Below are 26349 nucleotides of genomic sequence, written 5' to 3' on the forward strand. Positions count from 1 at the left end.
TTCATTTTTGTCCTTTTTGTATGTTCTAGTTATAAAAGAAAAAAAAACATGTAAGATTTGTCCCGTTCACAGGAAATCTTTTGTAGGCACAGCACTGAGAGGTGTTGAGTTCTTGGAACGTTGCCTCCCATGTTCTGGGTTGCTGCTGATACAATTTTTCATGTGACGCAGAAGCTATTCCTGTGATGGAATTCAGTGGACAAAATACAATTCTAGAAGAGAAAGTTTCCAACTAAGACTGCAGTACTTTCCAAGAGGAGTTCATTCCCAGGAAAATGGCTTTCTCTATGAACTTAATTGTTTTATCCATTATCGTCTGCTACGTCGTTTTCAAACATTTTAGACAAGTTTAGCAAACACAGCAGAAGACCATGTGGGGCAGCACTCCTGTTGGAGGCAGGCTTGTAGCAGTGTTTCTCAGCACCCTTTCCTTTATCTTCCCCCTCCCCGTCTTGATCTCCCCATGGAATTGTATTTCCTTTTTTTTAAGTTTTCTTTTTTCTGAAGGGCTAGAGAGGGGGTGTCATTTGGTGAAGTACTTGCGGGGCAACCACGAGGGCATGAGTTTAACCCTAGAACCCATGTAAGAATGACAGGCCTGGTGACCCATCTTGTCACCTCAATGCTGGATCTCAGTACTCGCCGGCCAGCCAGGCTAGCCTAATTAGTGAGCTCCAGGGCAATGAGAGACCTTGTTTCAAAAGGAGTAGGTGATGTTCCTGAGGACAATATCTGAGCCCCCCAACACACACACACACACACACACACACACACACACACACACACAATTGTGTGCCTACAGTGCTAGGTGTCAATCTCAGAGTCAAAGTCCAGCCCTTCCCATGAAATTTATTTCTACAGATACTCTGTTTGATACACACACACACACACACACACACACACACACAATTGTGTGCCTACAGTGCTAGGTGTCAATCTCAGAGTCAAAGTCCAGCCCTTCCCATGAAATTTATTTCTACAGATACTCTGTTTGATACACACACACACACACACACACACACACACACACACACACATATATCTCCCATTGAGTACCTTGATGCATTATATGTATGTGCATACTTTGCACATGCAAAGAGTAATATTTTCTTCATCTCTTCTCCCTTCTCCCCTAAAAGCCAATGTTCCACTGGGGTTTATCGCTGCACAGGTAATCTGTAATTTACGTGGTGGCTTGATAATTGTGTATCCATGCATTACTTACATCGTATCCTATGAGAAGCATCAGTTCTGCCTCTTGGTGGTGTTCAGATGACACAGCTCTGTGCTTCTCTGATGCCTGGGCCTTTCCTGGGGACCCTGCTACATGGACACTTCTTTGATTATCAAGTTCCTGTTCAAAACGACAGCCAAATCTTGGAATAATTGCTAAATGACTTTCTCTTAGTTGAGGACAAGGTAAAATCAGTGGAATAAAAACAGCAACCAAAAAACAAAAAGAAATAAACAAAACCCTGAAGGGTATATAAACATGTCTCTTGGCCAGTCCTGACATCATTGTTGTCGGTCTCTTCAGACCCAGTCACTGGTACCCAGGCATCAATCATGTCCGGCTGTTTAATGTATCTTTTATGGGAGATATCAGGAGGGCTACATTTCTTCTGTGAGAAATTCTGTGAGGGCTTTCAGCTTGTGTGTGGAAAAGAACGGCATTCACTAAAGCCCTGAGATGAGGACCCTGCTGTTTCTACCTCTGCTGTCTGACAATGAAAAGGTTAACAAGCACTTAGAAGCACCACATATATGTGTGAAAGGTTCTTGTAGTTTTTTAACTGTAAAGAAAAGCTCATTTATGTACTATTTACAGCATAACTCTCATCTTTTTCATCACTAATGATTATTTATAACATTGGCAACTGTTTATCTTTGAAGTTTGCCCGAGCACACGGTTTAGGGGTTTTCTTTCACAGAGATGTCAGAGAATCCATTTGTAATGTTAACATGTTCTCTCCAGTCAAGAGGTAAAAGTTTTTCAATGCACTGTATAGCTGACTGCTCATGTAAGGTTCTATATGCCCTTAGTACGTATACAGATGAGTAACCTTACTGTGGATGTTGGCTCGGTATTTCTGAATAGTCAAAATTATGATAATTTTTAGTTGTTACAATATGAAGAAAATATCTTTTTTTTATGAAGAAGAATTTAGTATTTATTTTTATTAGAAAAAAGAAAGTAAGTAAGAAACAAACAAACAAGCAAGCAGAGAAACCCCCTATTTGAATATTAGATAAATGTAAGTTTCCAAAGCACTCTGCTATCCTATGGTATGGGTTGTTGAGCTGCCCTTCTGCACATTGTTCTGTGAGTCTATGTCGAGAGACATGATCCTTCTTCCAGTTCACTGACATAGACTCAAAGAAAATATCTTTATTTTCACTATATCTCTACCAAAGGTAAAACAACATAATTAAATATATAATTGTTGATAGCTATGTCTATGTTTCTAGGTAAGAGAATGCTTAACACACATCTTAATGAGATTCCTAAACATAATTTACCAAACTGTGTTCCTATCCATTTCCCCAAATCATTATGGTTGTAAAATGTACATTTATCTGTTAGCATTACTCAGTCCTTCGTTTTTCACAGACTATCTTCATAGCTCTTACTATACAATTGACCCTCTGTATCCATGAATTGCACATCTGTGGATCCAATTAGGCATGGAGGAAACATTATGTCTGTACGGAACATCTGCAGACATTTTTCCTTGTAATTATTCCCTAAATAATAACGAATAACAGCTATCAGCAATCACACTGTGTTAAGTGTTATAAGTAAGCCAGAGATGATTTAAAGCATAGGAGAAGAGGTACACAGTCATATGTAAACTTCATCCCATTTTGTAGAAAAGACCTTTAAAAGACTTGGGAGCGATTCAGGGAACAGATCTCCCAAGCGTACATGCCAAAGGATGCTCTTTTATTTTACTTTTATTCTTAATTAATATTTTAATGTGTCAACCCATCTAAAACATTTTTTAGCAAAAGCAAAAGTGCAGCAGTGTGCTAAATGCAGATCTTTCAAATGGCACAGCAACGCATGCACAACGTAAATTTTAACATGATTTGTTATTGCGTGACCTCAGAGAACCTAAAAATCTCTCACAACTAAGGTTGTCCCTGGAGCACTTGCAACAGAAACTCTTTCCTGATCTTTGCCCGAGGAATTTATTTCTCATTTTCTGTCTAACATGGTGGCAAAGTCCAAGGAAGCCAACGTAAGCAGGCAACTGCAGTCTTCTTTCTAGAGAGAGGGGGAAATTGTTAACAAGAGGTGTTTATAGAGCACTGATATCGGGAAAGTTTGCCTAGGGTTTTTAATGTGGCCAGAACTTTATGTCTAATGTCTCCAAATTGTCATTCCTAATTTCCCACAAGAAACCAGGGCTTGAGTTTGGATCTTTAATTTGGGAATTGACTCCTAGGAATAGTTATGGAGGCTCCATGTGTGAGATAGAGAAAGAAGGAAGCCCCAGCGTGATCCTAGTTAAACTCACCACTATGGACAGGAGGTCTCATAGCTGCACTCCCGTTGTAGGAGCGAAGTCCGTCTGGCTATTGCTTTTGCTAAGCTTAACAGGGTTGTCTCTGTGTAAACACGATTCACCTGATGTGCTCTCAGAAATGCCAGAGAACTCTAGGGAGGTAAGAAGTTGTAGAACCTCTGAGGGGGACAGGGAGAGTCCCCATTTAGTTGCTGGAGCAAAGGTAGACCAGACTGTGTGAAGAAGATCGAGCACAACATATAAACATGGAAGTTTCAAGGTCTTTGAGGTGCTGCAATCAAGATAGTTTTCTTTTACCCAATTGCAGATTGAATTTCTGTTGTTGATGTTGCTGTTATTACTAGCTTATTTTTGTTTTATCAGTTTCCAGATGTAGTGTTGTTGGTATTATTGGCTTATCTCAGGGAAAATTGCTTAATTTAAGATGGAAGTCATGAGGAGGCAAGAACTAACACCAAAACAAGACTTCCCTGGGGACTGGGATTGCTTTTTGTGGAGATAGAGGCATATTAGATACATGCAGCCTAGTGGTGCGTGCCTTCAATCCCATCGCACAGGAAATTGGCAGGCAGATCTGTGAGTTGGAGGCCTACCCAAGTTACATGGTTAGACCTTGTCTCAAAATAAAAGGTCCATACAGAAAAAAAGGTGGGCTTACCAGGTACCCTGCATGCTATTGCACAGAATCCTAGTATATCTGCATACCTTGTCAGTTCTCTCTGTCTGGTTCTGCACTGGATGTAGACATAAGGCTCATGAACACTGGGTCACCAACAATGGTGGAGGTGCTTACTATTTCTCCCCACTCCTATATAGGGTACTTGTTATGTGGAGGGAGTCAGCTTCCTGAGCCTGGTCATTGGTGGGAACTGCTTTCTGGAAGCAGCCAGGTTTCAGCAGGAGTCTTCTGTGGGCATCGGGGCCTCCCCTGCTCTTTCTCAGAGGCACACACATTGACACAAGCTAGAGTACTCAGAGATGAAGGAGCTTCAATGAAGAAATGCCTCCATGAGATCCAGCTGTTACGCTTTTTCTCAATTAGTGATCAATGCGGGAGGAGGTGGGTGGTGCTATCCCTGGGCTGCTGATCCTAGGTTCTATAAAAATGCAGGTTGACCTGGTGGTGGCGCACGCCTTTAGTCCCAACACTTGGGAGGCACAGGCAGGTGGATCTCTGTGAGGTCGAGGCCAACCTGGTATACAAAACTAGTTCCAGGACAGGCTCCAAAGTTACAGAAAAACCCTGTTTTAAAAATAAAAACAATAAAAAAACAAAACAAAACAACAAAAGCAGGTTGAGTAAGCCAGGGAAAGCAAACCACCTCCATGGCCTCTGCGTCAGCTCCTGCCTCCAGGCTCCTGCTCTGTTTGAGTTCCTGTCCTGACTTTCTTCAGTGATGTACAGGAATGTGGAAGTGTAGGCCAAATGAATCCTTTCCTCCCCAACTTGCTTTTTGGTTATCGTGTTTTGTCGCAGCAAAAGAAACTCTAACTAAGACAGTCTTCTTACACATGGAGATGGCCTTAAGCATGGAGATACTCTCTATGTATATTGCCACCTAGTATTTAAATTTCTTTCTTTCAACATCGTCTCCTGTTTTTCAGAGAGAAAAAGCACTTGATTTATGAGTTCATTTTATGGGATTAAGATGATATATGCTTTTTAAAATATGTCCATAAATCTTAAGTATTAGTCCACGAGGCTCATGGCCTCAGCCAGTTGGAGGTTTTGCTGCTTGAAGATTATGGTGAGGCTTTTTGGTAATATTTTTTTTGTGTGTGTTGTTGCAGACACCCTAAAGTACTGTACTGTGGTTGTGATTCAAAGATTGGAACTTGAGCTACAGTTCTATGGTCAAACATGCTTACTATGCATAAGGCTTTAGATTTGATTTCAGACAGACAGACAGACACACAGACACACACACACACACACACACACACACACACACACACACGGCCTTAAAGCATAGATGTTGAGGGACCTTGGAGGACAGCTTGTCCAAATCTTTGAATGAAGGACTCAAAAGTCAAGGGAGGTGAAATGGACTTGCCCAAGATTCCTGACAATGAGGGAGGACTGCGTTCTGAACATCAGGATTCTCTTCCAACTAATCTTCTGTGTAGCAGAGCCAGCATTTTTTTTTTCAGAGTTCTTGTCTTTATTAGGGTGCCCTCTCCACACACTCCCCACTGCTTCCCACTTTGGATCTACAGATCAATATCAGGCTCAGTTCATTGAGTCCTGCAGAACCTCCTCCAGGCTGGTAACCAGTTCTGCACCAGCGTCACTGGTACTTAATTTCCAGGGTCCCCTGCACCACACTCAGCAGCTCTCTGAATGCCTCATCTGGGAGCTGGACACCTGCACGGCAGGGGTTAGGTTCAGAGACTCAGGATGTACCAGGTGGGGTTAATGATCTTGTCAGTAGCCCGAGCATCAGGAAATTCTAAAAAAAGGAAATAACTAGGCTAGAGGTCAACAGTGTGTGCACTCACATTCTGACTTGTCTAACTCACTGTTGCCTCCCGGCATTGGTATTCCTCACACAAACAAGCTAGGCCTGTTCCTACCGTTCCTATCTAGCTTAACGCTCATATTGATGAAGTTAGGAGAACAGGTAAGCATAAAAACGAAATATGTATGCAAACTTTTCATTCAGAAATGCATGTAATCCACCCACCCACACCAGAGTCTAAGAATTCATTTAAACCATTACATATAGATGCTATATTAATTTAATTAAAAACAACTATTACCAAGCTAGAAAATGACTGTGTTGTTGACTAGGCTTAGATGCCAATAAAAGTTGTCAACTGATAACTCTAGTTTGAAGGGAAAATACATGGAACCCACTGGCAAAAGCAATTTCATGTGCTCACGGTCACTGGTAGTCTCAAAAAGAGGCAGAACCTGGCTGAACAAGACTATTCCTTTAGGGGTTAAGCAGGATTAGACTCTGTTTGTGCATTCGTTTCCTTTTAGTTGAGATGCTTGAATGTTTGCCATTCAGATGGTTTGGCAGGCCTGAGTTATTTAGAAGCTTAAGAACCGATGGCATTAGGTCTCATTTAGTTCTGAACCTTCTAGAACAAGCACAGTACACTATGATCCCTCCCCAGGGCTGGGGAATGCAGCCCATGGTGGCTTACGTTTTGCCGCACCCCACTCCGATTTGTATGTTCTTAGGGTCATGTTTGTTGATTCCCTGTTTAGGATCGATGCCTTTGACCTGGTTGTAGTTCTTTACTTACCCGGTTATTTTACTGACAGATATGTAAGCAGTCCTCACTGGGTGTCAGCACTTGTTCTAAGAACTTCATAAACAGGGATGGCGCTCAGGGCCTCGCTGAGCCCTCTAAAGCCCTGGGCTCAGTCTCCAGTCACGCCACAGCAAAACTCTGTGACAGTCTCAGGAGCTAGATCCGTCCCTGACTGGTCACCATGTTCCAGGCACTGTGCTAAGAACTTGCCCCACAGCGTGTGGTCACCTTCACGGTAACCCCATGAAGCTCTTTGTCTACGGGTGAGTAAGCTAAGTCGGATGGGACTTGGAACTTGACCAAGTGACACGGCTGTATGCACACTGTGGAGTTCCTTTCCGAATGGACTAGTTTGCTCCTCATTTAACAGTACGTAGGCTTAACTGCAGACAAATTTACTAGGGTTTCTTTTTTTTTTTTTATTTTTATTTTTCGAGACAGGGTTTCTCTGTAGCTTTTGGTTCCTGTCCTGGAACTAGCTCTTGTAGACCAGGCTGGCCTCGAACTCACAGAGATCCCCCTGCCTCTGCCTCCCGAGTGCTGGGATTAAAGGTGTGAGCCACCACTGCCTGGCTTAGGGTTTCTTTAAAAAAGTAATTTGTTTCTTAGAGAAGTTTTGGGTTCATAGCAAACGCAAGAGAAAGTTACAGAGTTATATGTACACAATGTATCTCTCATAGTTCAGAGCTTTGCATACATAGTCCATCTCCCACAGCACAGACCTTTGAGCAACTCCCCTAGCAGAACAGTGCTTTTGCTCTAACAAACAAACCTTCACTGATACTCTACACTTTATACCGAGCTTGGCTTACCCCTGGGGTTGTACAGTCTGTGGGTTTGAACAAATGTAAAATTTCATGTGTATACCATTATAGCAATTCAATTAAAAAAACATTATTTATAAACAAACAGAATTTTCTAAGGGCAATTTGTTTTACTCTCATATGATTAGAAGTATTTTCCCAATTTAATTATTTGCTTTTCAAATACAAATACAGGGACTAGGTGGGATTTAAATGTCTACCTTGCCAAAAATTAAATCAAGGTCTTGTCAGCAAATGTAAGGTAACAGCGCCCTCCAGTGGAGAGAATTGGGAAAGGCTAGTGTGGGTATAAGGACCTTTCAGGGTTTGGGGATTTTCCTTGTGCTGAGGCTGGAACCCAGGGCCTTTTGCATGCTTGGCAAGTGCTTTGCTTTACCACTGTGCTACACCCCAGCCCAGGGATCGTTGCAGTTGTTCAAACCAATGTTAGCACTTTCTCAGCTCTGCTTGAGAAAGGACACAGTATCCTGATCTGATTTGTTGCAGTATACATAGTAAGGTTAGAATGTAAACTAATATCAAGAACTCTTAAATACTCATCTGTTTTGTAAATAGCTCCTATGAATTCAGTAGTTTGCGAACCCAATATAAGTCTTGACTATCAGATGCAACTGACATTTCTCCAAAGCTCGCTTTAGGAAGGCAGGTAGTCCCCAAATATCCTACTTCTCTTTTTATAGCATGACTTGATATTTTTTCCTCACAGGCTTGCCTATCTGTATTTCACTTTACCATAGCTGCTCTGTGAGACATTTTCACATTGCAATACAGATTGTCGTATGTATGACCATGGATTTGAATTTCATTTGGCCTCTTGCTACCTCTGTGACTCTAAGCCTTTCTGTAGACCCTTTCAGAGCACTCACTACCTGAGATTAGGAATACTGACCTCACAGGCTATTGTCTAATCAGTGTACACAGTGCTTGGCACAGAGAAGACAATAAGCTCAGGAAAGGAAACAATACCCTTCACTTGTGGGTACACCGGACATAGGACCTCACACAAGCCTTCTTCACCGCTTAGGTCTGCCCCGGGCCCAGCATCCATTATCAGGACCCACCGGGCCCCAACTGTGAGCTTCTTCTCTGGTCCTGATCTCTTTCCTGCTCAGAGTTCCATATTTTCTTTCCTGGAAGACATTTCTCCATTCGTGTATTTTCACATCTTACTGTTTTCTACTGGTGGAAGTTTCCACGTTCCTGAAGCACCTAGGCTATGATCTTTAGACATCTTGATACCACACTGTCATGCTCGGCTTCTCTCATCCCCACCATTACACCCTATCAGACTTCTATATGGGATGTGATTTATTGAAATATGTCTTACATTTTTCTTCACCCATACTGGAGTGATGGCAAAATGAGTTAGGTTTCTCCACCATTATGTAAAGATGGATACAGAATGGTCACCATAAGATACCATGAAGAGGGGACAAGGAGTTCCAATATGAATGAATGAACTGTCTTTCTGCAGGGCCAAGAACATAGACATGAATACTGAATAAGCAAATACCGTGTGGTGGGATCCTGCTTCTGATTACATAAGAATCGAGCAGCATGGGCTTCACAGACCTGAAGCAAGACAGAGACCATTGTGTTACTGGCTGCACACTGCTAAATATCCCTTAGTAGCAGGTACTGCACACTCAGGTCAAACCTGATACCGATTGTTTATAGAAATCATCACTTCTGAAATAATGACAGTTACTATTGTCAGCCTAACAAAAGGAGCAGAAGAGATTATTTTGCTGTCTAGAATCTTGTCTTTGCAAAGGATGCAGGGCTGTACCTGACTTAGCTAGTTGGCAGATACAAAAAAAAAAAAAGCCCCATTCTTCACATTCTGCCCTCTTTGTTCCCTGAGAACTGTCATGAGTCCTGAGTTCAGGAGGCCGGTTACTGAAATGGCATTGTGTTCTAATGAAATTTGCTGGGAATGAATGGAAGACTGGAGGTCAATGGCCACAGCCCTTCATCAGGCCAAGCATGCCCAATAAAATAGCAACTCTAGCCTTGTCTTGTGTTCTGTGGAGCCTGCACTGCCGGGTTCTTAAAGATTAAATGATAGGATGATAGGACCCTACCACACAGCATTCGCTTCCTGGTTTTGGTTTTATAAAGATATATTCACAGGGATGAAATCAGTTACAGTTTCCCATTCCTGCTGATTCATAGTCGAGTCCATAAAATAAGGAATTATAGACGAAACTCATTCAAGTTCGTTTTCAAGTGTCCTCCTTCAGTATTGTTTCCGAATAATTAAGAGCTGGATGTGGGAGCTAATGTCTTGATCTGGCACCCTGGGGAACCACTCAATAGCTGTATGACTTTAGTCATTCGGCTTTTCTTTGTCTCAGTTCTTGTGCCGTCACGTTGGCATAATAACGCAACTTTGTCAAATTATTTAGGGGAGAGATGGCACGAGTTGCTGCGCCTAGGAGCAAGTGGCTCGGTGCCGGGCACAGCGATGCAAATTCCACACTGACTTCTGTTCCCACTTCTTGGTTGATTTCCACACCTTTGACCATTTTCTCCCCTTGAGATGGCTTTTGAAATCTTCGAAGACCAGATTCAGATCTCATGGCAGTTAGTTCTAATCAACTGGGATTCCATCACCTTTCATATGCACTGCTTAAGTACCCTGTGCCAGTATGTGGCCACTTTTGGGTGTCCTTTATGATCATTGCTATGTTGCAGGTGAACTCTTCCATGTCTAGAAAGGTAGAGCTCTCTCTCTCTCTCTCTCTCTCTCTCTCTGTCTCTCTCTGTCTCTCTCTGTCTCTCTCTCTCTCCATGGGGATTATTCCCTGTTTATTTATTTTATATCATATCCTTCAGTGAGCTAAGTTCATTTACATTTGTGTACTGTTTGTCTATAGCTTTTAGGTATAATTTCTTATTTCAACTTTTTGACATGAAGGTGGTTAATATACTTATTCAAATATTTACACAACGTAATGAGTATGACTAGTCAGGATATTCGTATAATTTTGGGTTTGCCTATTTTTTTCCTGAGCTCTTTTAAGAAGATACACTGGAGTGAATTTTAAATGTGGTCAGTGTGGCTTGATACACCCTGACAGTCTTCACTCAATATTAGCAACAGGAAAGACATCTGTTGTTTCGGGGGCCTTCTGTCCCCTCTGAAAAAGAGGCAATCTGCTTATCCTCAGTCAAAATCTGCCAGTCTCTACTCGCGCCTTGGAAATTGTTTTCAATGACAGCAGTGAGGCATTGCCCAGGTTCTTGGGTCCCTTTTTAGGCTCAATCTAGAAAGACTGAGCCTATTTCAATTGTTTTACTCTGTTATAACTAACAGAGTATTTTATGGTAATGCAAAAATAGCTGTTCACAGTACACTGGGATCTCATTCCTCAGACAAGCAGCCCATGCCTGCCAGGCAGCATTAGTGTGACCAGAGCACTTGCTCCAGATAAGAAGCTCTCAGGCCCACCCCATGTGTTCCTCCGTAGGTGAATGTTAGCGTTTGAAAAGCACCGGAATATTAATTGCCTCCTGTAGCTGAAAAATGGGGGCTTAAACTTTTGTTCCCACGAAAGCTGCTGAGATGCAATACTGGCAAAGTTGTGTTTGTCTAGGTAATAGATGCTTGCATGGTCACATTTATATATTCCACATACATATATACTGAGTATATGTATGTTTATAGTGGTGAGTGTGTGTGTGCGTGTGAGTATGCGTGTGTGTGTGTTGCACTCCCAAGCCTCCCTCAGGCTAGTCCTTGAGAACTAGGCAATATCCTTTCTTGAACATTTTAAGAGCATATTTTCCTTGATAAAATAAATATGTCTATTAATAGTTGTTTCCATTAGATTTCCCAGGCAGACAAAACACAGAACTTGTCCCTCAGCCAGTCAGATAAGCTGGGGTGAGGGGACATGTGAACGGCAGCACACCCTGCCTTCCCTAGAAGGGTCACATTCATCCCCAGGGAGGTGGTCTGGACATCAAGTCCTTTCCCCATTTGAAAGGAGGCGATTGTGTGACGGGACACCAAGGGACCGTGCATCATGGAAATTCCTTGGTATGCCCTTGTCAACAAGGCAGCAGGTGTTTTAATTGAAAGCCATGCGTGTGCTGAGTAAAAGAACAGGCTGTGAGATTCTCTGCTGTCACCGAGTTACTCCTGCCAGGTGCTGGCTGGCAGGGTTTGTAAGCCTAAGTGGCCGTGGCAGGGAGCCGCTGGCTCTCACTGCATTCTGTCAGTGCTAAAGTTAGGGTCACAGTTCCCAGGGTCACATGGAAAGGTCAGTAGGGTCTGGAGCTGAAGGCTCCATCTGGGCTTTGCTACTTTGTTAGCTCAGCAAGCCTGACTCCTAGTGCATTATGAGACTCTGTGATGTTTGTTATGTGTTAGCGAGAGAATGTGCAGACTCCCCGGCCCGACAAGAATCCTTTAGCAGAACCTGCTAGAATGGGGCTCAGGAATTCATGTCTTTAATACCCTCAAGGTTCTCCCTGGGTAGATCCTGGAACAATACCCAGATTTTATACTTTTTCCCTTTATGCTTATGACTGGTGTATGAAAAGATTATTATGTAACTTCTGGTTACTCTTTAGACTATAAAAAATCATTGATTTTAAAATATTGACCTTTTTCTGCACTACTCATTAATACTGTCTCTTTTTATTGTTAATCTACTTGGGTATCTTTGTACGTGAAGCTGAGGACAAACACACAGCTTAGATTGCCTGAGTAAATGCAACAGGTCTATGAGCTGATTGAGCTTCCTTTTTCCTTCTCTTGCTTGCTTGGCTTCTGTGGTCTTGGTTTGCAGGGCTGTGACCTGGGCAACTGCACGGGCTGAAGTTTTCACACATGCTTTTCTATTACCTCTGTAACCTTGCCTTTTTCTGATTTGGTGCTGGGCATGGAATTCAGGACCTCACCAAACCATGCTGCAGCCCCATGTCTCCTACCCGTGTGTGAATTACATCAACATTGAGATAAGAGGTGTACACGGGAGTAAGAATTTAGTTAACTCATTGCCCATTGAATGAGAAAGCTTTCTTTAACAGAAAACTCTTTTGAGGTTGGTATAAGGGAATTAAGAGGTAGATGAGGAAGCAAAAGCCCTAAGTGCAATAAGTTAAAAATAATTCTGAAGAAGAATGTAGGTTGTGGTGGACTTGGAGGAAGACTAGAGAACCCCTTTGTTCTGAGCAAAAGCAGGTAGGGGCATCTTCCTGGGCAGTGCTAAAGCAGCACATCTCTCTGACATCTACCGAGGACTGGTTCAAATCCAACTAACTCCCCAGCATTAGCTTAAATCACATCTGAAAATAGATTCAGAGAGCAGACAGGGACAGAGGTCAAGGAAGGCTGGGAAGGCTTCATGTCTGGGAGGAAGAGCCAAGACTGGGTGGAGGGAAGCCCATATTTTATGCAACATGGGTCACTCCCAGGAGAACTGAGGCACCAGCCCAGCCCCTTTGGCCTTTCATGCAAGACACTCTAGACTTTCAGTTTTAGCTTTAGAAGAAGATTGCAGTCTCCTGAGATGTTGATCCGACACATTCCTGGACCCATCAGCTCTGCAGGCCTCAAGTCTCGCTTAGCTCACATAGCCTAGCATTGAATTCCCAGTGTCATTTCAGAGTTGGCTGGTGAATTCTATGAAGATCAGGCTCTTCTGAGGCAGACCCCATGTCTGTATGTGGGGCACAGATTTCAGCTTCTGTAAGCTAAACACAAAGATGTGTTATATTGTTCTCTGCACGAGGTGATGCAGAAGGCTTCATCAAGTCCTTCCTGTATATCCAGATAGCCACAATGATCTTACAAGAGGCCAAAATAACAGGGTTTCTGTGCCTACCATGACTCGCTATGGAACCTATATATACTTCTCCAGCTTTCTGTGTCGATACTGAACCACAAGTTAATGTTTTTACTCTCATCTAGACTTCTGTGGAAGATAAACAAAAACTATATGTAGAATTGTTAGCCCTGTGTCTCATATGAAGTCAGCACTCAGCAAATGCCAGCTAAACTAATTACTAATACTCTTGTTAATTTTACTCTAGAAAGTTGTTATTTTGTTGAGGTCGAAATGACTGATTTTATAAATCAGGACAAAAACAAGACAGAAAATTCGAGCATGGGTTTTAGATCCTATAACCCTCTGGATGTGTCTGGTAACCCTCCAGGTGTGTCTCCGGTACCCCTCTGGGAGAGTTCTATAACCTTCCAGATGTGTCCCATAGATACAGTCACGCTGGCTGGGCCAGGCTGACTCTGAGACTGTTATGGAATTTTTTGTGTTCACTTACGTTTCTGTAAAGCGAAATACCCTCACATCCCTTCAGCCTGACTGCCTGCTATATAACGGGACAACATTGTGACTATCTGTGTTTCATTGATTACCTTCCTCTTGCCACTTCATTTTCTTTACCAGTATTCTCAAAATGCAAACTTCAAAACCAACTCTCCAGGTCCTTTTGGAATAAAAGATAAATGAAGCATATACTTTATAGTTGGAATGTCCCCAACACACACACACACACACACACACACACACACACACACACACACACACAAGCTGAGGTGCTGGCCAGGCATAGTGGCACTATGGTAGGGGGTGGATCTTTAGGAAAGGGGACAATTAGATGGCATTCAGGACATTGGGAGTATGTACTTTGAGGGGATAGAGTGGCCCCAGTTTCTTCCTACTTCTATTTTTCACTTTGACGGCCGTTTTGCTCGCCCACACATTTCTACCGTGGTGTACTATCTCACCACAGACCCCAAGATAACAGGACCAATCCAATCAATCAAGACTTGGAACCTTAAAAGCCATGAGTTCAACTCAAATGTTTCTCCTTATACAAGCTGATTGTCTCATGTGTGTATAGCAATGAAGAGCTAACACAGCACAGAAAGCTGGAGTCATAGGGAAGAAAGAACGTTTGCTTCGTGCAGATTTACTGTGAATGTTGGGTGAATAAGTGAGAGGAAGTTGGACTTAGTGGTCAAACCAAGAACCAGTCTAACCAACCACACCACACGCTGGTCAGGTGATGGAGACGGTCGCTAAGGGTTAAGGCAAGAGCAGGCACAGGAGAAATCTATAGCAGGGGGATTTAACCTAACCTATAGTATTAGAATGGCTTCTTGAGCAAGTGTAGTTTCAACTGGCTCTGAAGGATGGCCAGGTTAACCCAGAGTGGTTAGAGGAGGTATGCCATGAAGGCTTAGTAAAGATTGCAGAAGGTAGGTCAGAGAATAGAGTGGCTGGGGACAGTCACAGCTCAGCCAGTGGTTGGGAGCCTTTTCAAACCTACCTTACTGGAGTCTCCAGAGAGGGGGACACCAAGGTGACACAGTTTCCATTCTTCAGGCAGGGCCTGTAGCCTGTAATATTCTCCCCATATTTTGGTTACCATTAAAAGTTAATTCTGGCAATCCCATAGCTCATTCCTGGGACCTCTTTGAAATAAAATAATACGTGGTGCCATTTCCCTTCCTTCTGAAATTCCTATTGCTGTATTTTTAGTACATTTGGGGGGAGTAAAAAGCATCACTTACTCCTAGTTTTCCATACAGCTTCTCCTGATGACTACCTCCTTTTAAAGAGGTTTTCAAAGGCTATGCAGCCTGAATTAACTTCTCTGTGAGAAAAGGTCTTTTGTGGTTTATAAATTTTAATGCAGGATACTAACTGCCAGGATATTCTTGGACCACAACCAGGGCTTTAAGCAGCCTTCTGTAGCAGCTGAAACGAGGCCAGCCTGACCTGCACCTGGACATAGGGTCCTTTCATCCTTCACGTTCAAAGTCAGGAGACCTCCTGGTCTCGACCTTAGGACATCAAGACTTTCCCTTTTAAAATCCAGTTCCTGGAAATAGGTCTTTGCTGTGCTGATGGATAATTTTTCACTTCATATTTTCTTAAGGCACATAAATTCTTCTTTTTCTTCTTGCAAATAAGGGAAAATAAGGTCTGGGGTCTACGGTCTTCTCTGTATGAAGCAGCACAAACCATTGCTGTCCTGATTTTTAAATTCTTCATTAGCAACGGGATTCCTACACTGCCCTATTCATTCTCTGTTCCTCTTCAGACACTGAGGTTACTATTTTGATTAAAAGTGATGAGTAAGAGAAAGTTGCTGAAAATTACCCTCTTAAGTGAATGCCTGAGCCTCTAACCACACAGGGACCCGCTCTGCTCTTATGACTATTTGGAGGCCCTTAATCAATGTGGCAATGAAGAAAAACTGTTTTTTTTTTTTTTTTTTTTTTGAGACTTGGTCTTTTGTCTTGTGCTTTCTGCATCGTTTTTTCTTCCCCAATACCGGGAAATTCTCTTGGAATAGAGAGCCACTCCAAGCCAGCCAAGTGCAGTTTGCAAAATTTAAAAAGATGCTCCCTCTGGGACTGTAGATTGATAAGGACATCCTTCTACGTGCATTGCAGACTCACATCTTGGTCAGCTGGCCTTCTCTTCTTTGGGCTTAGCCAAGGGAGCACAAGCTGGCTCCCAGCAAATCTGCCTCTCTGAAGAGCAGCTGTGTGCTGTGTGGGAACCATGCATGATGGGTGGCCCTCTCTCTAGACACATCCCCCTTGCTTGGCCTTAGCCAGCTGCCCATTGATTGTGGCTGAGCTGCTGACACCAGTCAGCAGGATGGATAGTGGGGTTTGGGTCAGGCCCTGCTTTAGGGAGAAAACCCAGCATTTAAAGAGCAGCTGCTGCTTTCCGGGTGTAGGTGTGATGATCTCTTGAGCTCAGTGGTTCTGTTGGGGAAAAAAAAAACAGGCTAAGTGACCTTTTGTGGTTATTTAAATGAAAAAGGTCACAGAAGCCATTGCTTCTGGGATATTTCTTAACAGTGTCCTTTGTGTTTGTCAAAAACTCCCCTCCCAATGATTTCAGTGTGCAAATGCTAAAGAAAGCCCCTGAGAAGGAGCCTCCTAGAAAAAAATAAAATGTGACCACTACCTCCTCCAAAATGAGGGTCAGGCTTCCATACGCACATTTGAAGAACAGATGGTAGACATTAACAGGAAGTGGGGCATCCTGGGGACCATTGCATCGCAAGTAGGAATAGCAGCCACCAGAGACTTCATTTTGATACTGCGTACTGGAAATGCAAATACAACTCAAATACCCAACCCCCAATACTGATGGGCACGGTTAATATTCGCCAATTTTTTTCCTCCAGCTTCTTGGGGCTGGACCTGGGTAGATTCAATCCAAGTAAGACTATGGTCCCAGGGAGTCTTCTCACTGGGAGTAGAGTTAACGAGGGCTTAGAAAACCAAGAGAAAGCACATGTGAAGTTATGTGATTTCCATGTCAGGGAGAAGCCTACCAGGTGCCAAGGAATTTTTGGTTGCTGTGGCAACCAGAACAGAAGTTCATTCTGTGGGCCCCCAGCTGGTTCTTAGCCTGGGCCTCCCCTGGAGTGCTCATGCCCAGGACCGCCAGTGGAGCAAGCAGGAAGAGAGGGGTCTCAGATGGGAAAGAATGCAGAGTCCGCATGCACATGGCCTAAAACAGGACTTTGCTGAAGGCCAGCGTGAGAAGGCAAATGGGCTTGGGCCACAGGGATCTGATTCCGGAACTTTCAACCTTACCAGGCATTACCAACGTGTTTTATTTTGTTTCCAAGCTCTTCCTTTGGATAATACATAAAGGGCGAGTTAAATAAAAGATGCAAAGTTGGCTCTCTGGAGGGGAACTAACTCCTCCCGTTCTGCAGAAAATAACCAGGTTTCATTGCACTGCTATGTCGGCCATGAAAAATACTCAAAAGCAAAGTGTACTGCAGAAAGGGATTTGCACCCAACTGTTCACATTTCTTTCCTGCTAGAGAAGGAACGCAGGGCTTTTAAGTGTTAGGCAAATGTTTTACCATCAAGCTACACTCCCCAGTTCTTGGAACTGTTGTTAAAAAATAGATATAAGCTCTGCTACTTAGCACTGTATGGCCTTGGATACATCATTTAGCCTTTCGAGTGTATAATGGGGGGAGGGGTGCTTAGCACATATGAGGTAGAGGCAGACCTTTAATAAGGCCTGTTAGGACCAGAGTAAGCCCATTATAAACGATAACTATTAATAGTGATCATGATGAGATAAGAACTAACTGTGCCCTTTTAAAAACACCTCAAGCATTCCTGACCTAGGCAATAAAAGTCTGTGATCTTGTCGGGCGGTGGTGGCACACGCCTTTAATCCCAGCACTTGGGAGGCAGAGGCAGGCGGATCTCTGTGAGTTCGAGACCAGCCTGGTCTACAAGAGCTAGTTCCAGGACAGGCTCCAAAACCACAGAGAAACCCTGTCTCAAAAAACCAAAAAAAAAAAAAAAAAAAAAAAAGTCTGTGATCTTCCCGTTCAGATACAACAACTCTGAGTTAGTTGTTCTGAAAGTTTAAATCACTGATGTGAGAGCAGAATGTTTTATTTATTCCTTCAGAATTTCATGCCATATATTTTTTTTAAATCATATTCATTTTCCTTCCTCATTCTTCCTGGATTTACTCCTACCTTTCCACCCACCAAACTTCAGATCCTCTCTCCCTCTCTCTCTCTAAAATATGGCGTGCTTCAGAAATTTGGGTGTCATCCTTGCACGTGGGCCATGTTAATCTTTCTGTATGGTTTCAGTTTTTGTTTATGTGCTGCTGAAGGGAGCAGAGTATCACTAGCTTCTTTTCTGGGAAAGAACTCTGTCACTGGGAATCAGCTTTGGAAATGAGGCTCCCTGCTGTCTCCTGGTCTGCAGCTGGCATCAGCCCCTCCCGCCCACCATCTTCCTACTCTTCTCAACTTCCATTTAATTTTAGAAACTTGTGAGACTTCCCAGGGTCTTGTGCTTCTCTGGAAGGTAGGATCTTAGAGCGGTGGCTATTTCTCACACTTGAAGCCCAGTCGTAGCTTGCTTCTGTTTTGGAGGGCAACTGCCTTGGAGTTTTACTTAAGGGAGCCTGTTCTTAAAAACTCAGGAAGACGGACGAAGAGCAGAAAGCAAGTCCCAGGTGCCTTTGGGGTTCCATTCTTGCTGCCAACACCTCTGCTGTTTGTATGCACAGAGGCCTCTGCAAGGACCACCCTTTAGATCACACTCTGAGATGTCCACAGCGTGAGTGCATTAGCTACCACCAAATGGGTCTTTGCTGCTGTGAAGTAGTAATACCACGTGGAGGTATTTACTTGGTAATTTATTGAACCAGAGTTGTCTTCGGTTAAGTTTAGACAGAGCTGACAACTGCTACTTTGGTTTGCAGTTCCTTTGAGTCATTTCAAGTTTTCTCTGTGCTTCCTCATCTTTGGTAAAAACCCAACAACTCTGGGCATGGCTTTTGTCTCCTCTGCATTTGAGTGGTTTTCTCATGGGAAGAAAGGAGAGCACACCTCGGCTAAGCAAACACCTAACCCTGGGGATCCGGTTTCATGCTAACTGCTTGCCTGCCTTCTAAAAACTCTTAAAACCATTTCTTGGAAAAAATGGATATGGCTTTGTGTGCCCAGGTCCCTTCTCTATTCTCACCCACTCCATCTTTTCTGGTTTTTATTACATCTGTTTAACCCGAAATGTTTTACTTTTACAAACTCTGTCAGCAGAGAGTCTCAGTTCTATTACTGGACTTTCCTATGCAGTGCGTTAGTTCCTAAACATATCCAATGTGTACAAGCGTTTTTACAAGGGTTCTGATGATCCTGTCCGTATGAGGTGTTTGGCAGCATGAGTAGCTGATGAAGCACTAAGGAAGCCAAGAGAAAGAGGTGCACCCTGCGATATCCTGCCTCTTGGAAGACCCCTCATATCAGTATTTTATAGATAAGAGACCAGAAATATATATATATATATATATATATATATATATATATACATAAACAGACCTTCCAAATACTGAGATAATTCTATTCCAGAATAGGTGTCTGAAGTGAGAAGTTTGTGGCTAGATACCCACCTGCTAGGTCCATCATAAAAGATCAAATGCTCTATGTACACATGGAACTTCTGAACTATAGAATTATTCAAAACAGCAAATCCAGCCAAATTTTGATTTCTAGTGATATGCTCTGCCAAACATAAATTCATTTAAAAAATGCTCTACCTATCAAGATTTAACTTAAAAGAGAAGCTCAACATCTTACTTGCCTACAATGTACTTTCTAAATAGAGTTTCTATACATTTGAACTTCGTGTTTCCTGGGTTTTTAGAATGTGAGGCTCTCCCCATGTCCTTCATAGCCAGTGAGACATCTGATAATTTTCTCTTCATGTGGTGTGAGATTTGTATCCTGTTAAAACGTTAGACTCCGTAGGCTGCCACTCTTAAACCCATGGTTACAGAACAGATTCCTCCAGATACCCAATAAATGATAAGCTTTGGAGTAGGTTCAAGTGTCTTGGGCTTTCTGGCAACAGATTAAAAAAAAAAAAAACAAGAAAGAATGCCAAAGGATGCATTTCTTGGAGTGTACCGGGGAGAGTATATATCATGGGAGGAGTGTACAGCAACCAGACCGCTCACTCTGTGGTCAATAAATAAAAGAAAGTGAGAGGGGTTGAGAGTCCCACAGTTTCCTTCGCGGACACACCTTCCCACTCACCGCCACCTGTCCACCTGTGTCTTCCTACTAGCCCTCCCGCTTAAAGGCTCTACTGCCTCCCAGTAGTACCATCTGGAAGCCAAGCCTTCCCCACTACAGCACATTTTATATTCTAAACAATGTCCCCTGGCTTTCATTTATCCTTCATAGATCATATCTTAAACATGGGCTGACGAAAGATTTATAACTACTTTTCTATATGAGCTAGGTCTTGATTTCTCCTTAGGGAGATCAAAACCAGAGGTGCTGTTTTATAGCTCCTGCATATTGGACCCTCTGGGATTCCTGTCCCTGACCAGATCAAGCTGCTATGGCTCCTTAGATTGGGGCTGGTTGAGCAGTTACTGGAATGTCCAGGATGTAGATTGTTCATCTGAGGTAGACACTGGACAAAGAGAAATATCACTTTAAATTACAGAAAGAGGACAACGTCATCTTTGAAGTGCTTAGTCAGCAAAGCCAGTGTGAAGGGTGGCAGCAACTGACCACAGGTGAGACTTCTGTGAGCGGTAGAAGCCTAATGAAGGGCATCCCTCTGAGCTCTCAGTGAGGGGAAAAAGCCCAATTCTGAGTTTCTGAGGATCTCTAACTAGCACATGAATGAAGAAGAAACACAGAAAGACAAATACAGACCCAGCACTGCCATTGAGGGTAGGCGAACCTTATGTGACTCAAGGCAAAAGGAGGTCACCTAGTGATTGTAAGAAACCTCTGCGTCTTCTATATTTCCACATATTTGATTACTGGATTTCTTGAGCAGATTTGTTTCAAATTAGAGCTGTAAAGTGGACTTTCCTCCATGTTCTGGGAAGATGGGAAATCAAAGAAATATGTTTCAAATCTTACTTAACCACTTTAATAATTGTTGGTATTCACTTTTTAAAAATTAAGGAAAGGCCCTGGAGAGATGGCTCAGTGGTTAGGAGCATTTGTTGTTGCTCTTACAGAGGACCCAGGTTCAGTTCCCAGAACCCAAATGGTAGCTCACAAACACTTGCAACTCTAGTTCCAAGAGGACCAATATTCTCTTCTGACCTCTGTGGACACCAGGCACACACGTGGTATGCATTTATATATGCAGACAGGACACTCACATATATAAAGTCTAAAATAAAATGAAATTAAAGAAGTATAAAAATGAGTTGTTTCTATTTTATTGAAGAAATGCTAATTATTGAGATGATGTAGCAGTGAATGTCATGCTAAATTTAGGAAAATCCATTTATAACTATATTAAGTGTTTAATATTGTTATACATACATATCTTTGATAGTTATATACTTATGTGATATGAAAACTCATAAGCTTCTAAAAAGTTTTCATGAAAACAGCAATCCATACTCCTCTTCCCATTTTCACTTTATTTACCAATTTAATGTATCAATTCTTTTGGTACTTGCTTTGCATACTTAAATAGTATGTGCCTGTTCTTTTTGATTTTTCATACTTAAGCTTTTTTTAAAATGACTTCTTTAAAAAAGGAGATATAAATTAGATCTCTTCCACCTTCCACCTACAAAACACTCCTCCTACACACAGCTTCTATCTCCAACACAGGTACACACACACACACACACACACACACACACACACACACACATTCATGCTGTCCTTCTTGGTCCTCTTCTTCCAAGATGGTATTGTTACAATTTTTTGCTAAATAGGAGTTAATCTGGAAAATCCCACTCATGGATGATGGCAAAGTGGAACATTATCATAACTTTAATCCTTCCTAACCTGTTCCCCCTACCCTGGAGTTATTGGTTGAAATTTTTTTGATTAGTAAAAACATATCATTAGCTCAAAACTGATCATGCAAATAATTTCTACACACATTCAGATGTATTATACAGTCTACAAACGTTATGTTCTTGGAGAAAAGTCTCCAAATCAGTCCTGGTCAGTCTTGACTTTATCCCACAGTACCCAAAACAGCTGATACAGGTTGGTCCCAGATGGTAGGAAGTCGTCTTCTGCAATGGATAGCCTCCGTTTTAATTTTTTTTCCAAGACAGGGTTTCTCTCTCAGGACAGCCCTGGCTGTCCTGAACTCACTTTGTAGACCAGGCTGGCCTCAAACTCAGAGACCCACCTGCCTCTATCTCCTTAGTGCTGGGATTAAAGGTGTGTGCCACCACACCCAGCTGTAATTTCTTTTTAACGTCTCATTCAAGTGGACTATAACCTTCAGTTGCTTCCTAAGACATGATGGAGAATTATAAACTATTTTGAGACCTTATATTTTTGAGTGTCTTTGTTTTGCTTTTTACTTGGGTAACAGATTAATGAAGGTTCAATATAGAATGCAAACTGCTTCTCCACCTTTTCTGTTCTACTTAAGATTTAGCTTTCTTGGCAATGCTTAGTTCCACAACTCTACTAGTGTTCCCTCCTCTCCCGTCTTTTGATTGAGTGGTTGTTTGCTGTTATGCCCAAATCCGCAAAGTCCCCCACCCCAAATCCGCAAAGTCCCCCACCCCAAATCCGCAAAGTCCCCCACCCCAAATCCGCAAAGTCCCCCAAAAGCCAACAAGGAGACCGAGTTCTGTATGTGAAAGCAAAGAGCCTTTATTTTAAGCAAGTTTGCAAACTCTGTCTCTCCGCATGTCCAACATGTTGGAATAAACGAAGAGCCCCAAGCTCAGTTAGAGTTGGGTTTTTATAGTAGTAAAGGTGGGGATGAGCGGTTTCTGAGGTTCAGGACATTTGTTTTCTGAGGCTGACATTTGTCTAGGGTGTCCTGGTGAGTGTGTGCTGGCAGGTGATCCTATCTACAGCAGTTGGAACGTTAGGCATTTCCTTTGGATGGTCTGTTCTTGGGTGGTGCTCAGGTTATCTAGTTTCTGGTCCTTCCTACAACCAGGTATTGCTTCTGGGTAAACTACTGAGACTCAGGCCTGTATTAAACTTATCAAGGGCTGAGTCCTATACTGGCAGGTGATAATGGTTGGAAGTAAAGAACTTCCTTTGGGTGATCTGTTCATATTTAGCTTATCATGGCTGGCTCCTACATTTGCCATTCCCAAATCTCTGGACTGTTGCAGCAGAGCATAGTCTTCTCCTTCCCTGGACTCCACCTCTACTTCCCTTCTCTCCCTCCCTTCTTTCTCCCTGGTCCCTGATATGCATTGTGTGAAGCTGGCTGGAGTAGCTTCCCCATGCATGAGTGGACATAACTCAAGAGTGCTTGATAGAAAAGGCGAACAGGTGTGTTTCAAATGGGAGTTCTGATATGCCTGTAACATGGGAGTTCTCCTGATACGCCTGTAGACATGCCAGCAGCATTGAGACCCTACTATCATTGAAAAGGAGCGAATACCTTTTAAACAGCCCACATCTCTACTGAGAGGACATGGCATCATTGCTGGATATCCAGGACAACTTCCTACAGACACTGCTCATTTACAGCTAGAGATAAGGAACTCGGTGAAAGTTTATCTTTGTCTTATTTGACAAGAAGAAACTTCGATTTTAAAAGAGCCTTATAGGTGGAGGTGTGGGTGTGGATGTGGCTCAGTGATTAGACGTGTTGTCTAATACACGAAAAACCTTGGCTTCTATTCCCAGCATCGAAAACAAAATGGGCAAATCAGTTGCCAACACAGGTGAGGAAAAAAACCTAGTAGTTATTACTGGAACCTGTGTAGGTAGAAAAAACAAGTTCCTCACACTCCAAATGCTGCCTGATGGTGTGAACCTGATGTTCCACACGCTTGACCCACGGTTTGGGAATTTTCTAACAGACTTCTCATCTGCTTGAACTTGGAATTGTTTTGGCTCATCCTCATGAAAACAGTAGCAAGAGCAACTGCGAAAGGCCGGGTATCAGTTATAACTAATGAACGACTAAGCATAGGCAGGCAGTATAAGGCTAGATGCCTCTGCGCCTTCTCGCAGCCAGTTAATGCTGATCTATTAGCACTTCCCATTCGGTATTTGGACAGAATGTCATTGTATATTTTATTGCTTTAAACTGACCATTTTCCTGGGGTGTTGTCACCCTCTCTTGAGTTCTTCAGGACTGTCAGGGAACATGGAAGCAAACTGTGTCTCTGCTGTCTCTGCCTTCCAGGTCAAGGTGTTGGCATTTGGTTTCCCCACATGCTGCCCATGGCTCTTCCTCCCTCCCTTTCTTTCCACTTCCCTTCTCTCCCTCCTTTCTCCTCTATTCCAGATTTAAAAAAAAAAATCAGTGTGCTTTTTGTACGTGTGAAGCTGGCAAGAAAGTTTTTCCCCATGTGTGGGTGGATGTAACTCCAGGATGGAGCCTGAGATTTAGTTGCACATCCTGCTCTTTGAAGAGTCGTTTTATGAAGAATGCTGGGAATGTTTCCTGGGAAGCCAGGCGACTCAAAAGCCAGCCCCATTTCCATTCAGTCTACCACAGAAGGGAGAGGGTGTCAGTAGGATGAAAGAGCACCCCATTGTGATTCTGGAGACTGCCCTAGAAAGCCACCCCAGAGACCTGAGGAGACTGGCTTTTCAGCTCATCAAAAGTTAAAATGACCAGCCATCTCCCCTCTTCTTAATGTAAGACAGAGAGACATTCACAGACTCCTCTTAACAGCATCGGTGCTTCTGCTATTTGCTGTTGAAGAAAACAAAAACAAGACAAATAGCTATTTTTATCCATTATTCTTTCAAGTAAATGTGACTCTTACTAACCACAAGGGTATAAAAACAATGGTATGACCCAGTAACCAGACATTCCATGTATTAGCTGGGGATTGCATGCATCTTCTAGCAGAGCCCTACCTAACTATGGCAGACTAGATATGTAAAAATCAAAGCCCCGGAACACAGGATTCTAGAGGCAAGTTAGAATGTTTAGAGCCCAAATCTTTGACCCCCACCCCACCCTCATGGGTTCAAAGTAGCTGCTGAGCTCCTGTTATAGTTACCACACTGCTCTTCCTGCAGCTCAAGAAAGGCAAGGCCATAGAAGAGCAGACAGTTCTCTATGGAAGACTTTTATTCTGTTATGCTTATTTTATTGGCCACCCTATCTGCAACAGAACCTGAAGGACATAGCTTCACAGATACCTATGTGGACAGAAGATGGCAGGGAGGGAATTTGAATAGATTAGCAGCCTTTGGCTGTTTGACAGGCTATGCTGGATGCCTCTAGGCTTGTGTGCAGAGCCATCTTGGTGTGTGGGACAGAGGCCACAAGACTCCTCACGTCTACAATGCTCCATGGCTCCAGGAGAAATCTTAAGGCACTGGATTCACAGTACTTCTCAAAGCAGGCAGTCAAAGATAGCAGTGAGGGGCACTCAGTGTGAAGTCAGATGTGGATCCGAGTCCCAGCTGTTCATCAAGCAAGTTGCTTGACTCCTCAGTAGCTATTTCCCCAGGAGAAGGGAAATACTCATTGAGTGTTCCTTCTCTGAAAAGCCTGGCATTGGACGTGTTTTGCATTTGGAAATACCTGCATTTAATAGTGACATATCTTGGAGATGGGGCTGAGGTCTAATGAGATACATGTACGTTATAGATATACCTTGTACACATACACTGACTGTCATCTTCCACAGTGGTTTTAGTATGTCATATGAGGTTGCATGTGGTGTTTTGACTTGTAGTATTCTATGACATTCCAGGAATTTCAAGTTTTGGATAACTTTGGATTTCAGATGTAGGCTTACAATAATAAGGTCTGCCTACTGTTTTGTTTGTTTGTTTGTTTTTTTAAATGGGAGTGTCTCAAACGCATCCATCCAATAAGACCGCCAAGTTGAGTAGCCCTAGCTTGCAGTCTAACTTTCAATTTATGTGTGAGGGACATAGGACCTGCAAGATCCATACCTCTGAATCCCACTTAGTAGCTACTTGGGGTGGTTCAGGGTCACAGCCCCTCTGTCAGCCACAAGCAACCACAGCAGGTGTCAATTAGATTTCAGCAGTGAGAGGCAATCTGTGCCCCGGAGGTCTGCTTGGGGATTGGCCTTATAGTTAAGGGGTTTCACTTTTTATACCAGCTCATTTACAGATGTTTGATCAGGTGTGAATTTCTACCAAGAAGACGGTACAGAAGAAATTTAACATGTGAGCCTGAAATGCCTTACGAAGGGTCAGACTTTACGGGAATTACCACTGGACTTTTAAAATATTGAACAAAGTTGTTTTTTATTTCCTTGTGCCGC

At 42.9% G+C, this 26349-nt stretch overlaps 1 protein-coding gene and 1 non-coding gene across 4 annotated transcripts in view; one reads left to right on the forward strand and one right to left on the reverse strand.

The window, feature by feature from the left end:
• Mylk4 (myosin light chain kinase family member 4) overlaps positions 1-26349 on the forward strand; it is a 107444-nt gene that overhangs the window by 35353 nt on the left and 45742 nt on the right. The window lies entirely within an intron of this gene.
• LOC121434187 lies at positions 18175-18280 on the reverse strand. Its single transcript, XR_005972402.1, has one exon. It is a non-coding gene; the product is annotated as a U6 spliceosomal RNA (small nuclear RNA).

This window comes from Microtus oregoni, unplaced genomic scaffold (assembly GCF_018167655.1).
Source record: "Microtus oregoni isolate MIOR12 unplaced genomic scaffold, Mior012 000042F_ref0000377, whole genome shotgun sequence".
NCBI classification, from domain to species: domain Eukaryota; kingdom Metazoa; phylum Chordata; class Mammalia; order Rodentia; family Cricetidae; genus Microtus; species Microtus oregoni.